The 18,116-nt window shown below is 49.4% G+C and overlaps 1 protein-coding gene across 4 annotated transcripts in view; it reads right to left on the bottom strand.

Annotated features, from left to right (window-relative positions):
• LOC121676140 (discoidin domain-containing receptor 2-like) overlaps positions 1-18,116 on the bottom strand; it is a 50,432-nt gene extending 32,316 nt beyond the window's left edge. Inside the window, exons 1-2 of one of the 4 annotated variants that reach the window (XM_042052237.1) lie at positions 2,202-2,373; positions 1,415-1,483 (exon numbers count right to left, since the gene is read on the bottom strand). The gene's annotated coding sequence lies outside the window, so the exon portion shown is untranslated. Of the gene's footprint in view, positions 1-1,414; positions 1,484-2,201; positions 2,384-18,098 lie in introns of those variants that run through there. The other 3 variants (XM_042052240.1, XM_042052241.1, XM_042052236.1) reach the window with 3 other exon arrangements.

Here is an 18,116-nt window from a genome sequence, read left to right as displayed (position 1 = left end):
GAAGCTTTTCCAATATCAGAAAGAAGAATAACTTATCATCCCTCACTGCATTCCACAGATTGCAATAACTCCAAATACCAAAATGCAGCGAGGGGGAAGGGCTCCAGCCCTCCCACAGCACCCCAGGAGCCAGAGGAGACAACACAGGCTGTGACCTCAGTGGGTACCATTTCTCCAGAGGCTGAGCACAACCTCCAGCCAAGGCAGCCAAGTCTGGGTACACACAGCTGTTGCATTTGGCTTGAGCAAACTTTGTTTACGACCCAAAGTGGTTTTAAAGTTTAATTTATGAAGTGCCTGGCAGAGATGGGAGCAGTGAGTGGCAACACTCACACATCACCTGAAACCACAGCACCAAGCCCGGAGACTCCAGTGAGGATTTCCACGCAGGTCCAACCATGTTCCACTGGGTTTACTATTTACTAGTACAGCTCTGCAAGATAAAATTTAACTCCCCATGTACAAAGTTGCCATTAATTAAACAGTCCAGCAAAATACCTACCATGACTAGAGACAGAGAAGATATTTGCTTACCACAGTGTATTTCAAGCAATCAAACCAAATGTTCTGCTTATAAACAAAGGAGAAGCCAAGAACACAGAAAAAGCTCAAGCAGCATTTCACAGCTTGGGCAAGGCAGAATGACCAATTCTGATTAAATTTTCTCAAGACAGAACAAAAAACAGAAGCCCACAGAGATGTAATAAGATTTAGCAATTACACATAAGGCAGGTAGCAGTAGGAAAATCCTGGTATTGAGGCAAAGGCAAGAGAAACAGGAGAGATGAGAGGGGAAAAAAGAAACATGTAAAACAATGATGCCTAAACCAAAAAAAAAAAAAAAAAAAAAAGGACCCCATTTACCTCTTTTCCATATTGAAAGTGAACTAAAATTAAAAAACAACAAATTAAAACTGAGGAAATGAAATTCCACAGCATACCATGTGCATTGAGCCTCTGGGACATATTGCCACAGAGCAATGTGGGAGTAATTCAATAAAACATTGGAAGTAGATCTCCATAATAAGAACATCTGCAATTCCATTAACAGAGTGAAAGCGAGCACACTGGAGATAAATTTTCCTCTAGCCAGCCATAAGCAAACCAGTAATTAATGTGGCCAGAAAGTTATCTCCTACACGGGCAGGTTATTCCACAGCTGGCTGCACTCAGGCTCTGGGGCTTTCCTGTGCCTGTGATAAGATGGGTGCCTGAGTAGGTGGGCTGTGATCCCAGCCAGTTTGGCAAGCTCTGCCTCTGTGGATAGAGATCACATTTCAGTTTTCAGCAGCTTATTGTGCAGCTTCTCAAAAAGAAAAACAACACTACCCACCTTTTTCTTTTTTTTAAGAGATTATCTACTGTGACACAAAAAAAGCAGATGAAATTTCAGCCAAACCTATTAAAGAAATACCTGTGGAGCAGTGAGCGACCCCAGAACACTCTTGGTGGAAACACAGCTATTTTGGAAAGTTCTCAGCACCTGAAAAAATGGGTTTACTGAGGAAATAAATCAGATTTCACCTGGAGGGGCTGCATACTCATACTCCCATGTTTCAGGGTAAATGGGAGCCTGAAAATTTTGACGGTGGCCAAAATTGCAGTAGGTGCTTCAGGAGGGGACAGGGTCTGCCTCTCCTCCAGAGAGGAGGTGAGTGAACATAGGCAATGCACACCCACAACTTGTGCAGGGCAGGAGCTGCTGGGGCTCAGGGGACAGGAGAACATTCCCCCACCTTCCCACTGCCCACAAGGCACTTGCTGCCAGCTCCAGTTTCTGCACATCTGTCCCAGCCTCAGCCCTGGCACATCTCAGCAGCACCTCAGAGCTCAAACACTGCACGAGCTCCCTGAGAGCCCCAGAAACCACTTCTGCCCAGAACCCCCCAGCCAGCATCACATTTGTGCCCACAAAACACCCTGCATGTCCCAGAGGTGCCCAGGCACACATCCCTGAGGGAATACCCACAATTTGTGAACCCTCTCAGAGCTGCAGGAGGGAAAACGGGGTGGGAAGAGCCACCTTCTCCCTACCAGCCCAGGGAGCAAAGCCTTCGCCTCCCAGCATCGCCACCTCCACAAACCCCTCCACCACGCCCAGAAAGTCTCCAAAGGCTTTATCCAAGGAAAGAAACACGAGGGGAGAGAAGGGAGAGAGCTGATCCCAAGCTGAGAGCCAGGTTAAGCTGGAAGGACCCTACCTGCCTCTGCCAGGGTCTCCTGAGCAGAGGGAACAACTGCCATGTCTCTTTGGAACTCCACAGGTTGAGCCAGGCTGTAGTTTCAACATTCCTTGCAACTTTCCACCAGCACACACATGATATGTTCAAACTTGAGTAACTCCTCCCTCCTTCCACACACACAGACAGGCCCAGGAGATGGCCCTGCCTCTATCATCCCAGTTCCTATAGCAACTCCTGACCCAGCAGATGGAAACAGAGCTGTTTTCTAGGCAAATCTGCCTTCTTGGATTCCTCTGCTCGTCCCTGCTGTTGGCCCCTCCTTGCTCCAGTGCTCTCCCTGGGGGCTGCTCCGCTGGCACCTGGCCCAGACTTTGCCTGGAGGAAGGCCAAGCTTTGAATTCATTTAGTAAAACCACAACATAAAGCAGCTCTCCTGCTCAGGAAGCAAGGCCCGTGTAGTCCCAGGGGCAGGCCAGGCACCGCAGAGCCAGCCTGCACCTCCTGGTGTAACGCAGCTGCCTGCGCTCGCCGGGAGAATCCCGGCAGGAACATCACCACTCCTCACCTTCATCTTCTCCAGCCTGTGCCATCCATGGGGAAAGGTAAAAAGCAGAGACAGAACTAGTCATTTATTAGCAAGCCCAGCCAACAGAATTATTATAACCCCGAGCACTTCTCAGACATTTGGACTTGTGCTTCCAAAGTCTTTCCTGGAAGAGGGAGAGCCCAGCTGTGACACCAGGGCTCTCTGCATGTTCATCACAACAGCTCACCCCATTGCTTTCCTCAGCTCAGGGCCCCACAGGAGTGGAGGTCACCAATGCAGCTGTCTGAGAACAGCACATCACACGCAGTACCTTTGCTCTAAAAATACAGAAATTGAGGGGAAATGCAGAACTCAAACCAGGCTGTGGCACTTCAGGGGAGGTAATTACCAAGGGTGACAGTGGGAACACCACGGGCAGGTGGCTCCATGACGACTGGACAAGCAGGGCTGCAGCAAGACACACTGAGCTGGGCACAGGGCCAGCAGGTTGTGACACTCTGTGAGACCACCCAAACCCACCACAGGAGCTACAAAACCGCTCTTGGGCTGCACAGCCCCGCAAAGCCCTTCCACCCCCTAACATCCCTGCCCACGTGGGCTCTGCTGCCCCAGCCACTGGAGAGCCCTGGAGGGCACAGCAGGATGGGGCCACGCTCACCTGGGTGACAAGGGCACTGGGGTTTGAGAGGAACATCTGAGAGCTGGGATTCAACCCCAGCACGAACCACAGCAGCACAGGGAGACCAGAGAGCAGAAGGAATGTGCTGACCCTGCCTGCTAGGAAATGCAGGTGCCAGCCTGCCTCCTGCAAGGGAGCTGCTCAGCAAGGGAAGGGCTGCAATGTCTCACTCACACACCTGGCAGGGCTAAGACTCGTCCCAAGGCCAGCAGTGCAGGGCTGGGACAGCAGAGCCAGGGTGGGAAGTGGAGCCAGCATTGTACAGGACTCACGGGGACTCCACAGCAGAAGGCTGAAGAGAGGGGGCAGCAGCCATTCAGCCCGTCCTGCAGAATCCCACAGGCTACAGCAGCTTCCAGCAGGAATCACTGCAAAGCCTCAACAGAAGCAGCAGGTGTTTTGGGTATCCCATAGGAAAAAGGGAAGCAGACATGAAGCACACTGTGCCCACATTAAGTCCCAGCTGAAAAATACAGCTGTGAGCTGCAAGATGTGGTCAGACACGCACTCAGATGACACCTTGCTTCCATTTTGCTCCCTGCCTCCCTACCCCATCCCAGCCACAGAATCCACCTCTGTTCTGAGAACAGAAAACTGTTTTCTTTTTTGTCCCCGTGGTAATTTTTCCATGCATCAGTGAGTTAATCAGCACAGAGGGATGGGACAGTCCCTGAGGCTCATAAATGGTTTGGGACACGACCAGCAGTAGGGTGGATGTGGGAAGACAGCAGATCCCTTTCTGCCTGATCCAAAAGGGTGTTGCTCATTCTGATAATGCTCTCCCAAGGCACTGTCCTCCCAAAACAAGGATGCCTGCCCTGAGAACATAATGGTACATGGGAACCAAGCTGGATACAGGCCCCTGGGGTAAACTGGGACCAAAACAATTCCCTTTGCAAGACACAGAGCAGTTTGTGGCAGTGGGAAACACTGGACATCCAGGAACAGGGAGTCCAGGAGTGGCATCAATAAAAGCATCAAAGCAGATGCATATCACAGAAACAACATCAAGGGTCTAGAAAACACTCCCGATTTCCCTGTGGTGTTGGGAAGAGCAATGGCTCAACTCACAAACAGATCTGAGGAGCTCCTTTCCCTGGGGAAGGACATTGCTGTGGAGGCACAAAACACTGCTGGAAAACTGCTGACCCTGCAGTCAGACTCACTTGAGCAGTTCAGCACAGAAAAAGGCTCTCTGCTGGATGCCCTCTGAGATGTAACTTGATCCCACAGTACACATCCACTAATCAATCGAGGGATAAAGCAAAGCAGAAAACAGTCTTTTTTTTTTTTTCTTTTACTGGAATGAGCCCAAATATGCACAATAACAGATCCCACTCAGAGCTATTGCAAACTCAAGTTCTTTAGAGAGTTTTGCATCTCACATCGCAGAGCGAGCATACTTCTGCAATAGCATCACTGCTTCTCAAATTGGGTATTTGAGAGACTTCCTAATGACCTCATAGCAGCACATGTGACCACTAAGTCATCTTCTCAAAGGACCAGGAATAACATCAACAGACCCTGTTTTGGTTGTGCACAGGACAGCTTTGCACAGCACAGGCAGGTTCCTAAAAGGCGAGGGAGCAGAAAGGAGCAGGACCCAGCTCAGGCCAGAGCTGGCATCATGAGAGTTTCTCCAACAGATTCTGTTTGGCTTTGGAAAAGATCCATCCAGTTAACAGATGAACACCCATCAGCACATACTAAATTCCACATACAAATTTAGGCACAAAAGCTTGTTTATCCCAATGCAGGCCAAATTCGTTGGGATTAAGGCATCTATATAACGTGAATCCCAGAAATATTCCAAATGCACTCCAAGAGATAAGAGCTGAACTCACAAAGCAGAGAGTAATGACTTGAAAGGGTTTCCAATTTTTTTTTTTCTCCCAGTGCTTAAAAATAACCCATTATTCTGAGCAGAAAGGCAGGAATTAGGAATTTATGGGTGATGAACTGGTGAGCTGATCACATTGGGATCGGGAAGTTGTCTTTTGCTGACCCCAAGCCACCCCCAGTCAGGTGGCACTGGGAGAAATAAATGAGTGAACACCTGTGATTGTGTTGACACTGATGTGAAGGCAGCTACACAAACAGCTCAAGACAGTCTGATGGCCTTGAACACCTGAGGGGATCCCTCCTCTGTACCCAGCACAAGGCTCCTGCAGAGGGAAAGGGACAAAATCCCACTGTGGAAGGGACCTGCACCAGACCTGTGACCAGAGAACTGCCCCAGTTACCAACAGTGAGATGGGAACACACACGTCCAAGTAAGAATAAGAAACATCATGAAACAGCACCCAAGAGCTCCTTCTGGCTGGTGTCTCCTGCAGCAGCAGCAGCACAGGTCCACAAACCCTCCTGTCCCTCCCCAGGGGCTCTGCTCCATGGGCCTTACACTCCTTGCCTCCTACGCTATGGCAGAACCTCCACCTGCCTTTTCCCAGGAAGGCTCCAGCAGGAGCTGGTGATCCTGTGGGCACCAACATCTCATGTCACACAGGACCAGGACATCCCTGAGTGGCCTTGGGCTAAACACAGACACAGTTGAGGAACACAGGACAGCCCCACTAAGGAGGCTGGACCTGCACAATGTTAAAGCTTTTTATTCTTCCCGTGAGAGGTGGTGAAAGCCAGCTCCTGCCTTTACCTTTCCAGGAACTTTTGATGGAACACAGAAGGCTGCTGTAAAAGTGCTCTGTTTACACCCTGCAGCCCTGTCCTGTCTTTACCCAGTGTGAGCATGTTCACTCCCACTACCCCATGAAACATCTGCTCAGCCCAGCTCTGCTGGAATCACTGCAAAGAAATCCACTTCCAGCCATAGACCTGGGAAAAGAGGGAAGTGGGGCAGAGCTCAGCATGATGAGGAGGGCAAGTTTGAGATGTGACATCTTCCAAGAAATACTGACAAGCCATCTCCACGTACCAGGAGCTGACTAGAGCTGTTCTGCAGGGCAATAGAAGGCTCAGAGATTACAAGATGGTGCATGTGGTGACATTACAGACACCTGATGTGGGACACACCCTTCGCAAGAGGTGTAAAACAAGGGGAGTACTTCCCTTCCACCACATTCCCCCCACTCAAGTGCCAAGGAAGCTTTTCCTGCTCTGAAGGGAAGTGATCAGAGTCCTCAAGGGGGCAAGTATCAGAGCAGAACTTCTCCTTTGCCTCTCAGTCACTTCCCAAATCACCAGCACAGCCTGTGGTCAGCCATGGGACAGATACATCCTCATGTCCCCAGCTGATAAAATTCTGCAGCTGCACCAAGCTCCTTGTTTCTGGGCACGCAGGCAGCTGCTCAGCAAAGCCCTGTCCTGCTGGGACATGGGAGCAGAGTCCTCAGCACCCCTGTGCCACCACAGCTCCCTCTCCCAGGAATCAGAATGGCCGGGGAGGTGGCAATGGAGGAACAATGACTCTTCCCCAGCTCCAGAAATCCCTCTCAGAGCTTTAAGGTCACCAGGAAAGATCCAAACAGGAGCAGCCTCCCATTTGCCCTGTGTTTAAGCAGCAGGGTCCCCATCATGGGCTGCCTCAAAAGTGGTGATGAGGGTGAAGAGCTGTAACCTCAGGTCAGACCCAGGGCAGTGAGCTCAGCTCAGCTTTTGTTGCTGCAACGACAAAGGCCCAGAGAACACGTCATCCATGAGGACTGAGCTGCTGGCACAGAGCAGCGCTCAGCAAGGACACACTTGTAAACACTCTCCCTGGCCATCTTCGCTGATGTAACAGCGAGGAAGGGGCAGAGAAAACCATTATCTGCAAACAGACATCCCTCCCTGTCCCTGGACACCAGGACCAGCCCAAGCAGACATCTCCAGCCTTTCTCTTGTCTGCATGTTGAGCCAAGCATCCTCTGGTGTCCTGCTGCAGATGAGGATCACTGCCACGTCAAGGAAGGGCTCAGCTCCCACAAACCAGAAAACCTCTGCTCTGGGGTTTTGACCCCTAATCCCTGGAAGCAGATGGTATATTCAGCATGTACAAGGCCTCTTTCAAAGCCAGCCTTTCTTCTTGAAGCACTAGGCAGTATCTAGCATTCTCCTTCACGTGTTCCTCCCCCACCACAGCAGCAGGCAGCTCCTTCTGCCCATCAGCCCTGTCAGGAGTTTGGAGCAAGGAGATGTTGTAAGGAGTTCTGACAAGCAGAGCTACTCAGGTCCTGGGGCTGCTGGGGACAAAGTCCTGCTAAACCTCCCACAGTGATACCTCCCCATATCTGTTCCTCTCTCCCAGACGTTTCCCAGATAAATCTATGTTGGCATATCACATCTACAAGCTGTAGGGATCTGAAGAGACCAATGTCTGAGTAGTGATTCAACATCCAGCTCAGAGAAAAGCTAATCAGCATCCTTCACCAGAGATTTTATTGCAAATACATGGAAAACAACAGGAGAAAACCAGAGCAAACCATAAGCAGTGGCTATAACCTTCATCAAGGAGGAACAGCATGAGGGAAAAGAGATTCGGCACCAGCCATGTGATTTTTCCCAGCAAGGGACACCAACCCAACTGAACCATGGAATGGCAGAGCTCAGCTTGTGGCAGCAACGCCACTGCAGCTGCTCCCCCTGCGGCACACAAAGACAGACCTCTGCAAAAGTAAGCGGTGCACGGAAAAACTGGTGGTAACAAAAGAGCTGTCAGCCAATGTCAGCCTGTGGCTGACACCCCTGAAGCCCTTTACAGCTGCTGCTCCAGGACCCTCTGGCCATACAACCCCAAACCTGACCTCTGCACTTTGGACTAGAGCGAGCACGTGGAGAGCAGCTGACAACAGTGATCCCCACATTTCTGTGATTCCTCAGCAAGGACCCTCCATCTTCAAATAACCAGAGCACGCAGAAGCCCATGCTCCCATCCCTTTTGGCTGCCCTTTCTGGCATGGAAACAAAAGGCAGGAGCAGTTCAGATGTGCAGGATGCAGAATTTGTAATCCACCCAAGGACACTGCTGCTCGCTCCACAGCATCAGATTCATTCTACACAAAACCTGGTTTACACTCCAACAGGAACACAACATGCATCTCCAGAGCAGATGGCAGTGCCAAAATCAGGACCAGACCACAGGAGCTCTCCTTTTTAGTGTCCATGAAGCATTCACATAATTCCTGAATCTCCCTGTTGCACTAGAGGATGCACAGTCCAGGGATCCAGAGTCAAGTCTAGCAAAGAGGCCTTGGCTATGGAAGCTTCCACCTCAGCAGCTCTTTCCATCTCAGCCATTTCCCTTCCAAGCAAGGCTTCCTGGCTGGAGCAAGCACGAGGGTGTTGCAATCCACAGTTCTGTCTGAAGAAATCCAGCCCAGACATAGCAGCAGGCCTCTGGTCTGGCCTGACTACGTGCCATCCCTGGACACCCACTGTGTCCAGAAGCTCGTGGCATGTCAGAAGGCAAGTCTACTCCTCAGATGTAGAGAGCTGTTCTGCTCCCTTCAACACGCAGGACCGTGATGGGCAACTCAGATGTGCACACACTCATCTCATGGCCTGGGAGTTTTTCTGAAATACACGCAGCAGTCTCTGGGGAAAACCCACGGTGAGGGGCTGAGGAGGATGGATAAAAGGCAACTGTGTGCCTTGTGCATGTGTGGCCTCAGTCTGGGCAGCATCAGTCCCACACTCGACCTCGGGGCGAATAATGCTCAGGGGTGCTCATCCTGTGCCTCCTGACAAACACCATGGCTAACCCCCATGGGTAAACACCCATGAGCTCATTGCAGCAACAGGACATGTCCTGCAGGCACTGTTTCACCTGCAATTCCCCATGCAAACATGAGAAAACCACCTAACAGGATCCCTGCCTTTTCCTGCAGAAATAGCACGAGGGTCTGCTCATGTTTCCCATGTTAGCATGGAAAAGACAGAAGGATTTTGATCCATTACACATTATACTAACCCTACTGGGACATTTCCCAACAGCTCACTCAGATGTTTTCAAACCTGCAGGATGAGGTCATTCCAACCTAAATGCATAACCCACTCTCCAAGGCGGTTCACTAGGTATAACTCCCAAGCAAAAGCAAACAAAAGCTGATCTGGTGTGACACCCCGTTCCATCCCTGGTGTGTTCAAGACTTGGCCAGACAAAGCCATGGCTGAGGTGATCACTCACATGCTGGAGACAGCCCCACTTCAAGCAGGAGGTCAGGCCAGAGACCTCCAGATATCCTTTCAACTGGTGCTTCCATCATTCTGTGGCAGCGAACGAGAAGAGGCAGAGTAATTATTGCCAACAAGGAAGACTTGCATCAGGTTTCTCTGGAGAGAGCCTCCTAGATAGTATTAAAAGCTTGGTTAGCAGAGATGTCAGCACTGACACAATGAGGGCTAATTCTGTACTGGCAGGAGTACTGGAGTGCCAGGATCTGAGCCTTGTTGCATTGCACGGGTCTCAATCAGGGTCAGCACACTGCGTCACACTGTCCTTGCACAAATTAACACCCACCAGAAGAGATTGCTTTTCGGCAATTTAACTTCAGCTATGCATTCAAATACAATAGCCTGCAATAATCCAAGAATACAGGTTAAAAGCCAGACAGGCAATAGCTCTCAAGACATTAGAAGGAACTAGAAAATTCATTTCCCACTATAAGTCTTTACTCTAGGGAGGTCTCAGCATTACTGCTGCTATTTGGTGTCCTTCCAGTGCTGGGAGAAGGCCAAAAAATGCCGTAGCAGAGACCGAACTACACTAACCACTGGTGGGTTCAGCCCTTGGGAAAAAGGCAGAGAGGCTACATGAGGTGCTGTCTGGAGGGTGATGGGGAAGCAGCTGCTGGCACCGAGATGAAAGGGAGTTGTTGGTCACCAGAGAAACTGCCATCGCTGCTGTTCCCTCCAGATGTCCATCCATGGTGTTGCCAGGACTGACCCACGGTATCCACTGATGACACTGGCCAGAAAACCTCATTTTATCAGAGTAAACCCTTGCCCCAAAACATAAAAGAAAATATAAGATTGGTGCTAGCCAAGTATGCAGGCAGAGGGCATCAAACTGATGGAAAGAAGAAGGACACTTTGGGAAGTTACTAGAATAATATCCATCACAACCCAGAGAAACTCAAAACACGTGCACTTAAGAACCAAAAGTCCACAGGATGAATTCACAGCGTTGGGACCCTCATCCAGAGGAAAGTGAGGGAGCTCTGCATGGCAGCTCTGCTGGTCTGGTTTGTTCCCTTCAGCAGCACAGGGGCAGCGCCTCATCCCAAACAACAACAGGGCACTGAAGGCACATTCCCAGCACCCCCAGCTCAGCTCCACCACAAATGCAGAAATGAAAGATAAACATTCCTGGAAGATCACATTACCCAGCATGAAGATATGACAGCTTGTCAGGAGCAGCAGAAACAGGCTGAGCTCTGTGAAAAGCACTCACTATAGGCTGACATCTTCCTATTGGAGAATACTGATACTCCAGCTATTTCTGCTACTGTATTTAATTTTTTTTTTCCTATTTTTACCTTTTGACAGGCAGAAACAAACAAGCACAAGTGAAATAACATAACAGTAATCGAGATGGACAACAAAACCTGACACTTGGCTAGTTTAGCTCTCCATGAGAGGAAAACACAAATGACTGACACCACAACCAAATGATAAACGCAACAAAAACATGCCCGGACTCATTCTTCAAGGAAAAAGAAGAGATGCAAAGGCAGAGTGCTCTGCAGGCTCCATCTCTGTATTTGCTTGTTCTTGAGCAGCTCTTCCTTACTGATGGGTGGGACGTTTTAACACCTTAAATGCTATTCCCAGAGAAACTGAACTAACGCCTCATTTTCACAGCACAAATTCGTCTGGTTGGAAGAAAATACCCCGCCCTACTCCTCTGGCCTCCGAACTGCAGCTGGCAGCCTCAGGACACAGGACAGTCCTGGGGAAGAAACACAACTGTTTACGCAGTTTGTCTGTCCCTCCTCCCTCCCCCAGGGCACACAGGAGCTGATCATCTCCGTGCCATCCTCTGACAGGAGCTGACTTGTTTCAGGTTCATTACGCACCGGAGTTCTGCACTGCAGAGCTCTGCAGACAGATTTGGGCACAGCACCCAAGCATCAAGAAAGAAAAGTCAGATCAGGTCAAGAGAGCATCATCCATGCTGGGAGCACTTCCAAGCAAACACCCAAAGCTGCTGCATTAGGAGCAGACAGGCCCCAAATCCAAATTTTGGAATGACTCCACCCAGTTTAATTCCTTGGTCAGGCATTCTGCAAGCATTAGCTCTGAGTGGGCTGGGGTTCTGACAGCTCCACACTTAAAGCTTCATGGACAAAACAAGGTTTAGGCAGAGTACAGACCATCATCTCCCACGTGCACCCTGCCAGGTCTGGGCTGACCATCAGCCAGGCTCCAGGTGGGCAGACCCAGCAGGATCCCATCCAGGAGCAGAGTGAAGAGTGAAATGGCTGAGCTGCTACAAAACATATACAACCTCACTGCCATCCATCAGAGCAACAAGTGTTCTACCAGTCCTTTCCATCAAAAGAAGGGATTATGAGCCAGTAAGGGCATGGAACCAAAGCAACTTGTGTTCACAATTATTTTATGTAAAATAACAATATAAATAATATTATATGTACATAAATAATATTATATGTACATAAATAATATTATATGTACATAAATAATATTTATATCCAATAATACGACATAAAAAGCAGGTATTTCACGTATGTAGTACTTCCATTAGTACACACTCTCAAGGAAGCCAAATGAAGTTTGATAACCTGCATACAGGAGTTTTCCACTTTCATGTGCTTGCCTTTCCACCTGTGTAAAATACCTGTGTGAAATTAAACGTTGGAAGAAGTTTCTGATAATCTCCCATGGAACAAACATGCTTAGGTGACAGGAAAAAAAGCCTGTGCTGATCTGTAAATTTTACTTTCAATTATTTGTTTCAAAAAGACAGCTCACAGGAGTGACCCAGAGAAGGAGACTACAGGCACAACATGGCTGTGGAGTAGTAGGAGGTTTTAACACATCTTGCCTTATGCATTCCTGTCTTCAAGTTGCATAAAACGTTGATAGATTTAAAGTTTGGGATTTGAAACTTTCCTCTCCCAGTCTGACTCCATTGTTAATTTTTTTTAAAGAGAGATTGGGATCAACTGGCTCTTTGGCTCCTATTTCCACAGCCAATAAAAACTCCACCCACCCCCAATGCATGTTTGCATAATTAATGCCTTCTTGATTGGCAAGAAGGGGTTTTAGGCACAAAGAGGCTCTGGCATCAGAAAGGTGCCTTCCTACCTTGCCTGTGAGAACAGGTTGTACTTTAAAGCTACTGGCAACAAAAGTTCCCTGTGCTGGCAACACCACCCAACATCACCTCAGGACAGCTTTGCTTAATTTTCAACACTCTCAAACAATGGCTGTGATTATTTTGGAAGAGTAACCCAGCTGCCATCAAGAGAAATGGAAACCAGCATCCGTTTTGAGAGCAAGACCAGAGTTTGCTGGGATCCTGTGCAGCAGAACATTACCATCAAGCCTTCCCTGTTCAGAATGTTCTCATGCATTAACAGAAAAAACACCATCAATTCTACATAAATTCCTTTGCTGAAGCCAGCAGAAAAACGTCTGCGGAATTAAGGCAGATGAGAGCCTTCCCTCGCTTGGGCTTATCCCAACCCCACACACACTAAAGAGAGAAACAGAGCTCAGGAAAGATGAAATACTTCCTTGCCATCGTCTCCCGTTGCTGTCCAAGCAACAGGACCCAGCACTTGAGAGCATCCCTGGCTATTCTGTGTGCTCAGAAAGCTCCTGTTGGAGCACAAAGCCACCCTGAGCTCGGCCTTGTCACAGCCTCTGGGGTTTTGTGTGTGCCATGAGGACACCGGGCATGTGACTTGCGTGTTAAAACTTTCTGGCTCACCAGTCGAAGTTCAGATTCTTTCCCTGCAAAACACACTGCATGATCTCATCTGCAAGCAATCAGCCTGAGAAATCAGCTTGTTAAAGGAAGCTTCTAGGAAAGGAGAGATGTCTCTGGAGGATTTGGGGGCCTATATAATTTTAACCACTTTGTTAAACCCCAGCTGCTCTTCTCCCCATTGGGGTCACACAACCAAGAAACCATTTCTCCTCCCACACAACTCCAGACAGGACACTTTGCCAACACCTAACTGCAGCATCCTATTTGCATTCTCCACAGCCTGAGAACACACATTTTCAAGCAAAATTCATCTCAAGCAGGCACTAAAAGAGTGCAAGGACAAACTCAGAGCTGCAAGCTGAGCAGCATCCAGAAAAGCAATTCTTTAAACATGCAACAGTGATCATCTCAATGTGTAAAACAGAATATTCTCTTAATTTCTGGATGTGCATTTCAGCATTTCCTCACAATTCTCACATGGACCCCAGACATGCACAGAAGACAGGAATAACTAGTACAGTAGGAGCTTTGAGGAGGAGTAAGGGAACAAGCAAATAAACTCCCTGGAGTGCCAGTTGTCCTGAGATTGCTCAAAGTGACCTAACAGAATTTTACCTGAGCTTCTGGTGATGCTGCAGGAGCATCCAGGAGCCCTACGCTCCTCCCTGTGCTACAGCATCCCCTGAAGGCAACACCTTTTAGTCCCCAGTGAAAACCCTGTGGGTTTTCCCGCAGTGGGGAAGCAGCGCTGCAGAGCGCAGAACGAAGTGCAGCATTTGATTCCCAGGTTGCACTCCCAGTTCGGCTGCCCAAGGCTCTGTGGTGAGCAGAACGAGCAGTGTGGAGTCCTGTGCTCACACACTCGGTCACATTTGCATCCCCTGAGCTCCCAGAAGCAGGACCACCACTCTTGCACTCAGCAGGGAGGGAGGGAAGATCAGAGCAGCATCCTGCCTCCTTCACTTCCTCCCATGCTGTCACACCCTGCCTCAGCTGCTCCCAGCAGCATCTCCCAGGCAACCCTTTCCCAGCTGCCCCTCGTTGGTCATTCAAGTGCTTTGAAAGACTTTCCTTAAAATTCTTGCATAGAAATCACTGTTTAATGTTCAGCACAGAACACAGGAGGGAGGGGGGGAAAAAAGCCAGCCTGTCTCTAACAAAGGAGATCTGGAGGACTGAGCCCTTGGCTCTTCCCAGCTGTGGATTATTCGCAGTGAAGTGATTATTCACCACTTCCAGCACCTATTTTCAGTTCAACTTGCAGAAGTAACTGTTCTGAAACAAACAGAAGGCAGCAAAGATCAGGCGACACACATTTACTATCCTGAGAGCAGAGGCAGAAAGAAGTTTTAATCACACCGGGCTCTCCCTTACAAAAGCTACTTTATATAAGTTAAGTAACTTTTTCACAAAAGTTACTTTTATTTAAGGACTACGAACTCTTCAGGCCGTAGCTGTTGAAGCCAGGGTGCAAATCAGGGTGAAGGACTTTGCCCTGAACAATGCAGGATCACAGTCATGCTGCAACTTTTTTGGTCAGTGGTGGCACCTTCTAGCTCCAGATGACATTGTTTGAAATAACTGCCTTAAAAAAGCTTTATGCTTTCTGTGTCTTTAAGAAACACATAGCTCTGACTGCAAACATTCAGGCTAAACAAAATGTTATGAGGGGGAAAAAAAAAAGTCTCCTTCGAGCTTTTTAGTCCCCAGCCAAATTCTTAATTTTACCAGATTAAGAGCAGACACCCCCCTCACCCCACCCCCAAACTGATGTCCACTGCTAAAATCAAGGTACAGGACAACTGCCCCCAAATTCCTGGAAAACCACAGCTCAGAAAACTCAAAGTCTAAAGGGAGGGGGGCAGTATTGAAGGGCTCAGCTGCTGGCTCCTCTGATGCAGCTTCTCAACCAAATCATGAAAGAAGAAGAAAAAGGAGACTTTCCAGCTCAAGTTCCAAGTCCTTTTTAAAAATCAGTTTATAACCACTAAAATAAACACAGTAAGAACAACTGTGCAGTAACTGGGAACCTGCAAAAACAGCTGCAGTTTAAGAGCAGTTTAGGCAATGTCTGGCAAACACCAGCAGATACAACAGCCCAGGAGGATGGCAGCACATCAGGGAATGAAACAGTGAATTTTGCCCACCAGCTCATCGAGAAACTGCATGAAGTTCACCCACACTGGGCAGAAGCAGCTACTCTGTGCTGTTTACTGCTACAGTGAGCGTTTGCTTCCTGTTAGCACTGCCTCTCTCCCAAATTCCAATCTCCTCCTGAATGCCCAGGCTTCTTCCATGCCCCCACCCGCCCCATGTTGTCTCAGCCCAGCCAAGAGTTTCCCAAAGCACCTAGAGCCTGGCTGGGCACACTGATTTCCTCTTGGACTTGTCACCCAAAAACCTTCTGCTGGTCACCTAAAAACCTTCTGCCGGTCCCTCCAGGGCACAGACCTCCACTGCACCCAAAACCCCCCAGGGAACAGCCACCTTGAAGGGAAGGGCAAGAAACCTGGAACAAGCAGACTACTCCAAAACATCGTGACTGGGATATTTCAGCTGCTCTAAGTCACTTTAAGACATCTCCAGAGCGACAGCAACCACAGCAGATGATGCAGAACGACAGCACCAAGCAGCACCTCTGAAGGAAAGCCATGCATGGCCCTACTGCCATCTCACCTGCTCTAGCCAACAGAACTCCCCAGGATTTGGACATCCTGACTTTCTTTAGAACTGAAGATCCAATTCTCCACTCAGCGTTATCCGAGGAGCTACCCCAAGCCACATGCTTTGAACATCCTCTTTTGCTGCAAAGCTGACAGTTTTCAATTACAGCCAGTTGGAGTTGTTCTTGGCTCTCCGTCCCTCACCACAGACCTGTGCTCTCCATGGCTGGGCTGCTCAATGTGCACATCAAGCAAATTCAGAAAAGATGCGACAAATAAAAGCCTTCCTGGACACTGACTGGAACTGGAAAGACAAAAACTCCTAGGAAAGGCAAGGAGACAGCTCAGGGGGAGGAGGAGCTGACCTGGGCCATTTCCAGTGAAGGAAAAGGACAGGGAGCCTCAGGGTCTCGCTCTTGGAAGTTTTAAAGTTTTTAGGTTAAGTGGGACAAGGGGCAAAGCTTCTAAACTTAAAGAGGGGAGATGTAGATTAGATATGAGCAAGCAGGGTTTTTTTTTTAATGAGGGTGGGGAGGCCCTGGCACAGGGTGCCCAGAGAAGCTGTGGCTGCTCCACCCCTGGAACTGTCCAAGGCAGGGTGGATGGGGCTTAGAGCAACCTGGGATAGTTGAAGATATCCCCACTCACTGCAGGAGAGTTGGACTAAAAGAGCTTTAAAGATCCTTTCCAACTCAAGCTATTCAGTGGTTCTAAGATGCTGCAAATGTCAGACTGCAGCCTGTGAGCATCAGAAGGATAGAGATCATTTGCTCACAGCAAAAGAAAGCTCACACCACCTGACACCTGCCCAGGGGACAAGCACACACCTGGATAATAGATTTAAGAGTTCTTAAAATACAATTACTTTCCTAATTATACACCAGAGGCCAGAACCCACAGGCTGAGCAAGCCACGAGCAGCACAGCAGCTAATTCACAGAGAGCTCCTCTTGATTTCCACAGCCCACATTACCCAGACATCAGACTGAATGGACATCGGAGCCTTTCTAATTTTATAGTCCACAGAGACAAGGCAGGAACGGCTGATGGAAGAGCAGCAAGGCCTCTCTGCCCACACACACCACTGCTGCTGGCTCCACAACTGCAGAACTGCTCTTCTACATTTTTTTAAAAGATTTTTTTTTTTTAATGGAGTCAGCTGAAGAGAAAATGAAGAGCTCGGCATTTCAAACCAAAGCATTTCAAAATGCTCATTTATCTTTCAGCCTCAAAAGAAGAGAAGTGAAACAAAATCTCATTCGTTCCCTCATAAGTTTTTCCTCTCTGCCTCCAACAAAGCAAAGTGCCCTGAGCTCCACTTGATCACTTTTTCTTTTCTTTCCCCTTTGGCTTACAACATTTCAATTAAAGAAACTGACACAAAACAGACCCAGATTCTCATATTTTATCTATTCCCAATCCCACCTCTCCATTAAAGAGCATTTAGAAGGCAGAGCAGCCAAAGGAACAGTGCATCCAACACAAAAAAAAAGATGGGGAAACACACCAACGAACAAGCGACGGCATAAACCAAAAAAATCTACAATAAAAGCTTAAAAGCAAAATTTTCCCACAAAGGTCGGCTTAAGGAAAAAAAGAAATTGAAAGCTCTTTTCTTCACAAGGAGAAAACCCCAGGCAAATGAGCCATGGGGCAGCACGAGTACCCTACTATCAAACTTGCGAGGAAGAACCAGATCCCGGGACCTGAGCGGAACAAACCCGGCAGCTCCGCACCGGCGCTTCTCTCCCACCTCGCACAGCCCCAGCAGCCGCTGGTGGGGCAGCGGGACCGGCCCGGGCGCGGGTCCGGCTGCGGGAACCAAAAACCCCCGCGGGAAGGGCCGGAGCGGGGCACGGGGACCCGCGGGGGACACGAACCCCGGCGGGAACCCCCGGGCGGGCACGGGGCCGCTCCCGGCGGGGCGGAGAGGCCGAACAAAGCCCCGGCGCTCGCTTCGCGGGGCTCCCGGGCGCGTCCCTGCCCCGAGCACCGCGCGGTCCCGGGCAGCGCTCCCACAGCTTTGGGGGCTCCGCGGGGACCGAGCCCGGCACGGCCGCGCACAGCCCGGGGCACCCCGAGGACCCCGGCCCGGCCCCTCCCCGGCCCAGCGGGGACACGGCCCCGGCACCCACCGAGCCTCGGGTGCGGGT

Source organism: Corvus kubaryi, unplaced genomic scaffold (genome assembly GCF_017639235.1).
Source record: "Corvus kubaryi isolate FWS band 111438036 unplaced genomic scaffold, C.kubaryi_AGA036_p1.0 78, whole genome shotgun sequence".
Taxonomy (NCBI): Eukaryota; Metazoa; Chordata; class Aves; order Passeriformes; family Corvidae; genus Corvus; species Corvus kubaryi.
This window is presented reverse-complemented; position numbering and strand designations above follow the sequence as displayed.